This window comes from Thalassophryne amazonica, chromosome 6 (genome assembly GCF_902500255.1).
Source record: "Thalassophryne amazonica chromosome 6, fThaAma1.1, whole genome shotgun sequence".
Classification (NCBI taxonomy): Eukaryota; Metazoa; Chordata; class Actinopteri; order Batrachoidiformes; family Batrachoididae; genus Thalassophryne; species Thalassophryne amazonica.
Genome location: NC_047108.1, coordinates 58,587,484 through 58,599,792, shown reverse-complemented (window position 1 = coordinate 58,599,792; position 12,309 = coordinate 58,587,484). Strand labels below are relative to the sequence as shown.

The window sequence follows — 12,309 nt, the reverse complement described above, 5'->3', positions numbered from 1 at the left end:
GAAATACATTATAATATTTACACTTAAGTTTATATCACGATATATACTGTTACCATGAAGGGATTCAATTTATACCATGAAATGAATTTTAGGTCATACTGTGCAGCCCTAGTGTACAAAAATATTTCTGACCAGAAATGCTTTTCCTTCTTATTAATTATTTATTTTAATGCTGAAAAAAGCTTCCTCTTCTGTTACAAACAATGCCTACATCTAAAGCAAAGGCCTTCTCACTTTGTTTTGAATCTTGGATAAAAAGAAATACAGTAAATTACACCTTACATATATATATATATATATATTATACCTGAACAATGGTACCCGGCACTCAGTGCTTTTTTTAGTTCTTGTTTTTTAAGAGATACTTGTTTGTTTTATTGCATGCCCTTCTATTCCTACTGTTCTATGCTGCGATGTGACACTGAAATTTCCCCATAGAGGGATGAATAAAGGCTTTTCTTATCTTATCTTCTTATCTCTTATTTATAAGGTATATTAGTCAGATATAATACATTTCATGAAATGTATTTTTGCCAAAATACAAATTGTTTTTATATGGTTTAAACTAGGGCTGAATTATCCATTGTTTAATAGTCAAAAATGTAATTCTTTTGGTTTTGATTTTAAACTTGCAACAGGAATTTGAGTAAGGCTTTTACTTTTGAAATGTTACAACCAACTATAAACAGTGTTGCTCTGCATGTTGACTGCGAGATTAATTGTTCCTGCTGAGCTGAAAAAAAAGAATGTGCAGGAACCATGCCCAACACCATGCCCAAACATCTTGATGGCAAACACGGGACTGGAGCTCTGTATTCCTCACACGCATGTGTGCACAAATGCGCAGCACACACACGTGGGGCTGCAATTATCACTCAGCCGTGTATCTGTGTGTGCATGTGCATGTGTGTATGCATGATGTCGCATGAGCCGTGGGGCACGTGCGTTTAGTGCCACTGGACAGCTCACTGAAAGTTTGCTGGCAGTTTGCCATGCTGTCCTCTGCGTCAGACGTAGGGCCTTTCCAGCGAACTTTTATTTCTTTTTGTTCATGTCAGGAGCACAGTGCAACTCAGGACACCGCGATGGTTGGATTATCACATGGGATTCATTTTTATTTTGGGTGAGAGGATTTTAACCACAGGCTGCGGTCTCTGCTCCATGTCCACGCTGTGAAACACTCCTGGACTCCTGGACCGCTGTTGGAGGTGAGATTCATGTTTGTTAATGGTGTAACCGCCTGGCACAACAGTTCCATGTCTTATCTCCTACAGAGTTAGAAGGTGATCATTTATTACACCATGAGATCCGTTAGCTCTGAGCCTGACGCATGCAGTGATGCATTGCTGCGCACCACGGGGAGGTGCAGCTGCCTGTGTTACATACAGTTATGATGGAGACAATATTTACATTATTTACGTCGCCCATGGGGAGGAATATTTATATGTACTGTAAGATCTATTATGGATATAACAGCCTGTCCAGATCTGGTGCGCTGTGTGACACATTGACCCGCAGTGGACACTGTGCTGTCAGTTTGTTCGCGCAGTGTTCACATCCCCTGCACATGGATGGCTGCGTGCCACATACATATCAATGGTTCCTTTGCACTCCGGGGGAGCAGTGGAGGTGGATAAGTGGCAAGTGCAGGTCATACTGGCAGCCTTTGTCATGCCTGATCCATCTCAAGGTTCCCTCATACGCGCTCAAATAATTTTGGATCCTGTTTATGCCGCCTTCAGAATATGTAAATTGGCGTCAGATGGTCCTCAGATTGCGCATGGACCGGTGTTGGATAGGTGTCCCATCTTGATGGTGCCTGGAGGGTTTTGAACATGTGCATTACACTCAGATGGACTCTCGTAGATGGCTGTCAGAATGTTTAGGAACTGAAACCCAACACTTTTTGGATGTGTGCCGATGCATCATTCTGATGCCATTCTGCGTGATTCTGACTATGTGTGACGGGGGTATAATGTAAGCTCAGAGTACAGAGCAATTAACAGGTTCACGGCTTGTCAGGAAATCACTGTCAGATATTACTTGGCAACAGTTTGACATAAGGTGATTTATAGTTTATAAATACATTAAAAAACAGCCCCTTTGAAGGTCGGAATTATTTTTGAAAAGTCAGTGGTTCTGGTATGAACTTGACTGGACAGTCTATCTATAAAGCAAGATGTGTCTCTGTGTGGGTATGTGGCTCACATATCTCTCTGACTGTTTATCAGATTGACCTCAGCTTTCGGATATAGCTTGCACATGGCATGATGATGTGCATCTTTTATTAAGAAAATTTTGGGAATTAATTTTCAAAAACTTTACTTTGAATAACATTGTAACATTCATCCTTCCAAGATGGTGTGGCTCACTGATGTTACTGGTAGCAAAGTTAAACAACATCAGATAGTTCATGTTGCTTGAACCGTTTCACAATAAAATGTTTAATGTCAGCATCCCAGCAAATACTTTTACAAGTACATAAGCTGAATAAAATCTTATATTTGCTGTGTTCAGGAGATGGGATATTGATTTGCTGTTTCAAATTTTCTAAATGTTTTGTTTAATTTTGTCTGACTCTCGTCCAGTAACCTGTTTAATAGGAATCCATTTATTTTCATATAATTGATAATAAACACATTTTTAAAGCAATATGAAATGCTATATTCCAATAATAATATAATATAACATAGGTACAACTCTTTCTACATCCCACCTTCAAACAAAGCCTCATACGACCATCCATGAGAAATCTTCTTAAGCTCCCAATTTTCTGTGGAAATACAAACTTCCTATGGGCATTTCACTAGTTTTATGAAAAAATCCTAGCAATTATCATTGAGTTTTAGTGAATATTCCATTCATCCTTTCATTTTCTGTACTCTCTTATTCTAGTTAAGGGGTCACGGGTGTTGGGAAAGTGTAGGGACACGGACCCACAACAGGGGGCGTAAATGAACAGACAATGGAAAGTCAAAAGTATAACAATTTAATGTTGTGGAACGTGCACAACGGAATACATACAAATGCAGATTTGGAACAAAGTCAGTGATACAAAGGTGACGTGTGGGCAGGCTCAAGGATAGAAGACGCCTGTCCAGAGAAGAGCCGGGTCCCACACGATTTGCCCTGCCAACGGATCTGGAGCACACTGGAGCCGCCAAGTCCTGATTCCCCAGGTGGCCACCGTCTCCAGTTGTCAGATCTGGTACTGCTGGCAGGAAGCAAAGATAGTTTATGGTGGGTGGGTGTACACCCAGCAAAACAATCAGCAAAAACACTTCAGTTTCTTTCTGTAGGGAAATCTCCACCTCCTACACAGGAACACAGTTCGTGCAGAGCCTGAAAGTACTACTTATCTGGTTTGGAGTGAGGGGTGAAGAACGTCACTCCTCCACTAACCACAAACCCAGCTCCCAGCTGACAGTAGTTAAGTGGTACTCCTGCAAAACTCAGAGACAAACACGTGCGTTCAGCACAGAAAAAACAGCTGAGAGTTTTACCTTGAAGGTAAGAAGATTTCTTGGCAGGGAGGTGGAGTTGCTGCCTGGCTTTTATGGGATGTGGTGGTAGATGAATAATGAGTGACAGCTGTCACCTCAAGCTGCTCCTTGGAGGTGGCTGCACCCTCTCGTGCCTGAAGCCCGCACTTCAGGCAGGGCGTCCTCTGGTGGTGGCCAGCAGTACCTCCTCTTCAGCGGCCCACACAACAGGACCCCCCCTCAATGGGCGCCTCCTGGCGCCTGACCAGGCTTGTTGGGGTGACGGGTGTAGAAGTCAGCCAGGAGGGCCGGGTCCAGGATGACGCTCCTCTTCACCCATGAGCGTTCTTCGGGTCCATAACCCTCCCAGTCCACCAAATACTGGAACCCCCGGCCCTTTTGACAGACGTCCAGGAGCCTGCGAACTGTCCATGCAGGCTCCCCGTCGATGATCCGGGCAGGAGGCAGCGCCGGTCCGGCGGTGCAGAGAGCAGAGGAGTGGTGTGGTTTGAGACGTGACATGTGAAAAACGGGGTGGATCTGCAGTGAAGCTGCAGCTCCTGGCTTCACTGCGGATCCACCCCGTTTTCCACGTGCCGGACTGAGGACTTTGACGATCTTGAAGGGTCCAATGAAGCGGTCCTTCAGCTTAGGGGAGTCCACTTGTAGGGGTATGTCTTTGGTCGAAAGCCACACCTCCTGCCAGGGCTGGTATGCAGGGGCCGGGGAATGCCGGCGGTCTGCATAGGCCTTGGCCCTCGTCCGGGCCTTCAGCAGGGCAGAGTTGGCGGAGCGCCACACCCGACGGCATCTCCGTAGGTGGGCCTGGACCAAGGGGACTCCGACCTCTCTCTCCGTGGTTGGGAACAATGGGGGCTGGTACCCCAGGCATATCTCAAACGGGGAGAGGCCGGTAGCAGAGGACACCTGGCTGTTATGCGCATACTCGATCCAGGCCAGATGGTTGCTCCAGGCCGTCGGGTGCGCGGAGGCTACGCAGCGGAGGGCCTTCTCCAGTTCCTGGTTTACCCGCTCTGCCTGTCCGTTCGTCTGTGGATGATACCCGGACGAGAGGCTCACGGTGGCCCCCGGTTCTCTGCAGAAACTCCTCCAGACTTGTGAGGAGAACTGAGGACCACGGTCGGAGAAGATGTCGGTTGGTATCCCATGCAGACGCACAACATGGTGGACCAGGAGGTCTGCTGTCTCCTGGGCCGTGGGGAGCTTCGGGAGGGCCACGAAGTGGGCCGCCTTAGAGAATCGGTCCACTATCGTGAGGATGGTAGTCATACCCTGGGACGGCGGGAGGCCCGTGATGAAGTCCAGGCCGATGTGTGACCAGGGGCAATGAGGCACCGGAAGCGGCTGGAGGAGTCCTTGAGTTTTCTGGTGGTCAGCCTTGCCCCTGGCACAGCTGGTACAGGCCTGGACGTACTCCCGGACGTCGGCCTCCATGGATGCCCACCAGAAGCGCTGCCGGACCACTGCCACGGTTTTTTGCACCCCTGGGTGACAGGAGAACTTGGAACCATGACAGAAGTCCAGGACTGCAGCTCTGGCTTCTGGTGGGACGTAGAGTCTGTTCTTAAGGCCGGTCCACGGGTTCCGTGCCAGGGCCTCCCGGACGGTCTTCTCCACGTCCCAGGTGAGGGTGGCCACGATAGTGGACTCTGGGATGATAGGTTCCGGTGGATCTGACAGTTCGGTTTTGACTTCCTCTTCGTGTACCCGGAACAAGGCGTCGGATCTTTGGTTCTTGGTCCCGGGACGGCAGGTGATCTGGAAGTCAAAACGCCCGAAGAACAGTGACCAGCGGGCTTGCCTAGGGTTCAGACGCTTGGCGGTCCGGATGTACTCCAGGTTCCGATGGTCCGTGAAAACCGTGAAAGGTACCGTGGCTCCCTCCAACAGGTGTCTCCACTCCTCAAGAGCCTCCTTCACCACTAGGAGTTCCCGATTGCCGACGTCATAGTTCCGTTCTGCCGGGGTCAACCTGTGGGAAAAATAGGCACAAGGGTGGAGGACCTTATCGGACTCCCTGCTCTGGGACAGCACGGCTCCTATCCCTGAGTCAGAGGCATCCACTTCAACAACGAACTGGCGGCTAGGATCGGGCTGCACCAGTACTGGTGCAATCGAGAACCGGCGTTTCAACTCCCTAAATGACGCTTCGCACTGATCTGACCAGGTGAAGGGGACTTTTGGGGAGGTCAGGGCTGTCGGGGCCAACAACCTGACTGTAGCCCTTGATGAACCTCCTGTAGAAATTTGCAAAGCCGAGGAACTGTTGCAGCTTCCTACGGCTTGTCGGTTGGGGCCAATCTCTCACCGCCGCAACCTTGGCCGGATCAGGGGCGACGGAGTTGGAGATTATAAACCCCAGGAAGGACAAAGAAGTGCGGTGGAATTCGCACTTCTCACCCTTCACAAACAGCCGGTTCTCCAATAACCGCTGCAGGACCTAACGTACATGCCTGACATGAGTCTCAGGATCCGGGGAGAAGATTAGAATATCGTCCGGGTATACAAAGATGAACCGATGCAGGAAGTCCCGCAAGACGTCATTAACCAAAGCTTGGAACTTCGCAGGGGCGTTAGTGAGGCCGAACGGCATGGCCAGGTACTCAAAGTGACCTAACGGGATGTTAAATGCCGTCTTCCATTCGTCTCCCTCCTAGATCCGAACCAGGTGATAAGCATTCCTAAGATCCAGTTTTGTGAAAATTCGGGCTCCATGCAAGGGCATGAACACTGAATCTAACAGAGGTAACGGGTATCGATTGCGAACCGTGATCTTGTTCAGCCCTCTGTAATCAATGCATGGACGGAGTCCGCCGTCTTTCTTGCCCACAAAAAAAGAAACCAGCACCCATCGGGGAGGTGGAGTTCCGGATCGACCCGGCAGCTAACGAGTCCCGGATGTAGGTCTCCATTGATTCGCGTTCCGGACGTGAGAGGTTGTACAGCCTGCTGGACGGGTACTCACCGCCCGGTATCAAATCAATGGCACAATCGTACGGATGGTGCGGGGGCAGCATGAGAGCCAGATCCTTGCTGAAGACGTCAGCAAGGTCATGGTACTCAGCTGGCACCGCCGCCAGATTGGGGGGGACTAGAACCTCCTCCTTATCTGTCACACCGGGTGGAACCGAGGATCCTAAACACTCCCGGTGGCAGGTTTCGCTCCACTGCGTCACAACCCCAGACGGCCAATCAATCCGGGGATTGTGCTTTAACATCCATGGAAAACCCAAAATCACTCGGGAGGTAGAAGGTGTAATATAAAACACAATCTCCTCCCTGTGATTCCCAGACACAATCAATGTCACTGGCTGTGTCTGGTGTGTGATTAATGGGAGAAGGGTGCCATCTAATGCCCACACCGACAATGGTGACGGTAAGGCCACTAGAGGGAGCCCAACTTCCTTTGCCCATCTACTGTCCAGCAGATTCCCCTCGGACCCCGTGTCCACCAGTGCTGGGGCGTGAAGGGTTAGATCCCCACTCAGGATCGTAACTGGGATGCGTGCGGATTTACGGGGTTTCCCCGCGTGAGTATTATGGCCCACCCTCAGCCTAGTCTCTAAGGGCGGGCATGGTCGTTTAACCGCTTGGGGCAGTTCTTCTGTATGCGCTCACTCGAGCCACAGAAAAAACACTCCCCGCGGGCCAGCCTCCGTTGTCTGTTATTTGATTTCATTTTGGCCCTGCTCGTGTCCATAGCTTCGTCAGCAGGGGGAGCTGTAGCCACACGGAGCTCTCATTGCTGTGGAGCGTGGGGACGGCGGCACCCTTTCAGACCCGGAAGGAAGAGGGACGGCTCGTGCCCAGCCACGCCCTTCGCCCCACTCCCGACGATGTTCTTCTAGTCGGTTGTCTAACCGTATAACCAGGTCAATAAGCCCGTCAAAATCCCGCGGCTCGTCCTTAGCCAGCAGATGCTCCTTCAGGTCCGGAGACAGTCCGTTTACGAAGGCAGCGCGGAGTGCAACAGCATTCCAGCCGGACCTCGCTGCCGCAATGCGGAAGTCGACTGCATAATCGGCTGCACTCCTACGCCCGTCTCATTGACAGCAGCACATTCAAAGCAGTCTCGCCTCTATTGGGGTGATCAAACACTTGTTTGAACTCCAGCACAAACCCAGCATATGTTGTTAGGAGCCGTGAATTCTGCTCCCAGAGCGCCGTAGCCCAGGTGCGTGCCTCTCCTCGAAGCAGGTTTATTACATAAGCCACCCGGCTGAATATCCACTGGAATATCCACCACTGGAATATCTGTATGTGGCACTCGGTCAGCAGGAGGAGGTGCTGCAGCAGCGCCCTGCGCGTGCGCTTCCACCTGAGCGGTGAGAGCCTCCATCCTCCGATTGAGTATAACGTTCTGCTTGGTTACCAAGTCCAACGGAGCAGTGAAGGCGGTTAAGATTTGCTGCAGCTCACCCAACACGCCTCCTGCTGGCGCCTGTGCACCTTGCATTTCCATTGGTGGTTCCCTCGATGGTTGACGCCCCTCGGGATCCATGACTTTGGCCGAGAAATCCTATTGGGAAAGTGTAGGGACACGGACCCACAACAGGGGGCGTAAATGAATGGACAATGGAAAGTCAAAAGTATAACAATTTAATGTTGTGGAATGTGCACAACGGAATACAGATAAATGCAGATTTGGAACAAAGTGATGTGTGGGCAGGCTCGAGGATAGAAGATGCCTGTCCAGAGAAGAGCCGGGTCCCACACGATTTCCCCTGCCAACGGATCTGGAGCACACTGGAGCCGCCAAGTCCTGAGTCCCCAGGTGGCCACCGTCTCCAGCTGTCAGATCTGGTACTGCTGGTAGGAAGCAAAGACAGTTTATTGTGGGTGTGTGTACAATCAGCAAAAACAGTTCAGTTTCTTTCTGTAGGGAAATCTCCACCTCCTACACATGAACACAGTTCATGCAGCTGACAGTAGTTAACAGGTACTCCTGCAAAACTCAGAGACAAACACGTGCGTTCGGCACAGAAAAAACGGCTGAGAGTTTTACCTTGAAGGTAAGAAGATTTCTTGGCAGGGAGGTGGAGTTGCTGCCCGGCTTTTATGGGATGTGGTGGTAGATGAATAATGAGTGACAGCTGTCACCTCAAGCTGCTCCTGGGAGGCGGCTGCGCCCTCTCGTGCCTGAAGCCCGCACTTCAGGCAGGGCGTCCTCTGGTGGTAGCCAGCAGTACCTCCTCTTCTGCGGCCCACACAACAACGGGGGCTGGAGCCTATCCAAGCAGTCACAGGGTGCGAGGGCGATGTACACCCTCGACAGGACACCAGATTATCGCAGGGCCACATATAGACAGACAACCACATTCACATGCACATCTAGTGTCAATTTAGACTTTCTAGTTCACCAAGCATGCATACTTTTGGGTGTGGGAGGAAGCCGGAGTACCCAGAGTGAACGCACACAAACACAGGGAGAACATGCAACCTGTACCTAGAAAGGCTCCAGGTGAGAATCAAACTCAAGGCCTTCTTGCTGTGAGGCAGTCGTGTAAACCACTAATCCACATGCTGCCTGAAGTGAATATTCCTCCGTGCATAAATGTAATAAATGAATAGAGCTGTGACAACTGTCACATAGTGATGAAAAATATTATAGCTTCATATGAATTAACAGCGTATGCTCTAATAAATGAAAAAGAACACAGTATTTGGTTTGAGTTTACACCTAGTAGGATAGGTAATACTGTATTGAAATACAGCCCAAACTGTTCCCTGTGTGGGGAGTAAGGAAACGTTAGGTCAGGGGTTTTCAAAGTGTGGGAGAGTGAGCTCCCCTCAGAATAAATGAATAGAATCCCCCCTCCCCATAACACACATACACACAATTTCAACATCTTCATGTATTTCCTTTTATTCTTTTACACATCTTAAACACATTTTAAAAGTATTTGTGCATTTTTAAGGAACTGTCTAGACATTTGCACCTTTTACAGCCTTTGTAAATATTTTAAACATGTTTTTAAAAAACTTTCTACTCTTCTATTTTTACATTTTGTCATATTTTAAACATTGTTTTTTTTAACATTTAAACATTTCTGTGTGTTTTTAAACATGCTTGGCATAACTAACATGTTTTAACATAAATAATATTAATTCAACTTTACAGGGATGGGTATTGATAAGATTTTATCAATATCTATGCCATTATTGATTCTGCTTATCAGTTCGATTCTTTATCGATTCCCTGTGAATTTTCTGCGTACTAAAAGTAGGTGTTACAGGTTTTCTATAGTAGTAACATTTTATTGAGTCTTAAAGTAAATAAATATGAAATTGGTCACTGGATCCTTGATCTCCAGACATAAATAAAAATAACCAAAATCTGTAGTTTTTCACAAAAGCATTTCCTTTCAGACATTAATAGCATGAATGCCACTCCATACCTCTGAGATGAGTTCTTACAGCCAGCTGCACTGCAAGTCAACATCAGTGTAATTCATAAAGAATGCAAGACGTCTTATTTTGGGAGGAAAAAAAAACATTTTAGTCTGTTGTAGTTTATTGTTTGTATTACAATGTTTGGAAAGAGGTGTCATTTGATTTAAAACGGCGAGTCGCTCGTTACTTGCCCGCAACAAGACAAGAGTATCAGTTAGTAACTTTAATACGCAAAAAAGTGACTCACGATTGGCATTTTTAAATGGCTTTGAGAGGGGTTAAGAATCGGGCTTGCCACTTCTGAAAAGCAGCAAAGCAATGAACCAGTGAAGCAGTGTGTCGGAGCACTGCTTCGTTGGTTCAAGCTTCAAGAACAGCCACTGCAGAAGTGGTTGATTACAGACCCACTGCAAGGTCTGCAATCAATGTAAAGAAATGATCATTTTCCCGATAAAACACCCTCAAAAACAAGGGGTGCTCTAAGGGCATTGTTAAGCACAAAGGCTATTGATGTCGGTGGTTGAATCATTTCTTAACGATTCTCACAAAGAACAGGTTCTCGATACCCATCCCTTGCTCCCCCCCCCAAAGAACTCTGGCGCCCCCCAGGGGGAGCGCACCTCACAGTTTGAAAACCACTGCATTAGGGTAATACCTGGTGAGATGAAAGGGAAACTGTGACAAGAACAACAAACATGGCTGCTGTTGGTGATGAGCTTGTGTGGCTACAAGACTGAAAAAATGCATACATTAGATTAGAGATTAGATAGAAATTTATTCATCCCTTGAGAAGACTCCCTCAGGGAAATTGAGGTTCCAGCATCATTGTATAGCAGCACACAGGGTAAGAAGCACACAGAGTATCAAAAGTTAAAAAAGAAAGACAGTTTGCAATATAAATACACAATATAAATACCAGACATACTGATCAATACTGGTTTACTGGCTACTACTGTTCCTGTCATTCCTGACCTCTGTTACTTCTCCTTCCCCTGAGTGAGGAGTTGTACAGTCTGCTGGCCTGAGGGACACAGGAGCTTTTCAGTCTGTTGGTCCTGCACTTGGGAAGGAGCAGTCTGTGGCTGAAGAGGCTCCTCTGGTTGCTGATGACGATGTGCACAGGGTGACTAGCATCGTCCATAATGTGTAGCAGTTTGTCAAGTAGTTCTGTTCTCTGCCACCATCACCAGAGTACGGCTTCATGCCAACCACAGAGCCAGCCCACCTGATCAGTTTGTCCAGCCTGGATGTGTCCTTCTTGGATGTGCTGCCACCCCCCAGCACGCCACGTTGTAAAAGAGGACACTGGCTACGTTTGCAGCTGAGTGTGAAGCGGCTGGGATGAGGATCAACACCTCTAAATGTGAGACCCTGGTTCTTAGCAGGAAACCGACGGATTGCCTACAGAGTAGGGAATGCAGACTTGCCCCAAGTGAAGGAGTTCAAGTACCTTGGGGTCTTGTTCACGAGTGAGGGGACAGTGGAGCATGAGATTGGCCAGAGAATCAGCTCAGCAGGGACAGTATTGCATTCACTCTACCGTACTGTTGTGATGAAAAGGGAGCTGAGCCAAAAGGCGAAGCTCTCAATCTACTGGTCAGTCTTCATTCCTACTCTCACCTATGGTCATGAGGGTTGGGTCGTGACCTAAAGAACTAGATCGCGGGTACAAGCAGCCAAAATGGGCTTCCTCAGGAGGGTGGCTGGTGCCTCCCTTAGAAGCTCAGTCATCTGTGGGGAGCTCAGAGTAGAGCCACTGCTTCTTTGCATTGAAAGGAGCCAGCTGAGGTGGTTTGGGCATCTGGTAAGGATGCCCCCTGGCGCCTCCCTAGGGAGGTGTTCCAGGCACGACCATCTGGGAGGAGACCCCGGGGAAGACCCAGGACTAGGTGGAGAGGTTATATCTCCACACTGGCCTGGGAACGCCTCGGCATCCCCCTGTCAGAGGTGATCAGTGTGGCCTGGGAAAGGGAAGTCTGGAGTCCCCTGGTAGAGCTGTTGCCCCAGCGACCCGATCCCGGATAAGCAGTTGAAGATGAGAGTCAGAGATGAGTAGATTTTGGAGTAGTTTGGACAAAGATCAAGGAAATCATTGTTCAAAAACCACCTTTTTTGTATTGTCTGAATAACCAAGAAGCTTAGATGGATAATCTAAAGATACATTGATCAGCAAAATATTTGTGATTGACTGGTATGAATGACGTTATAATATAGCCACACAGAAGTCATATGATGAAGCCATATATTGTCAAAAACACCATTACAGACGTATGCATATTAGGCATGTGGAGATTAATTGATAATGAATCAATATTTAGATACAAACGTGCACGATGCGAGTGTATCGATTATTCAGTGTGCAATGATTCAGTTGATGGGTGAAATAGTGATGCATCGCTCTCTGCATGCTTGC

The 12,309-nt window shown here is 48.2% G+C and overlaps 1 protein-coding gene across 1 annotated transcript in view; it reads left to right on the top strand.

Annotated features, from left to right (window-relative positions):
• LOC117512224 (vitamin D3 receptor A) overlaps positions 1 to 12,309 on the top strand; it is a 246,295-nt gene that overhangs the window by 162,622 nt on the left and 71,364 nt on the right. The window lies entirely within an intron of this gene.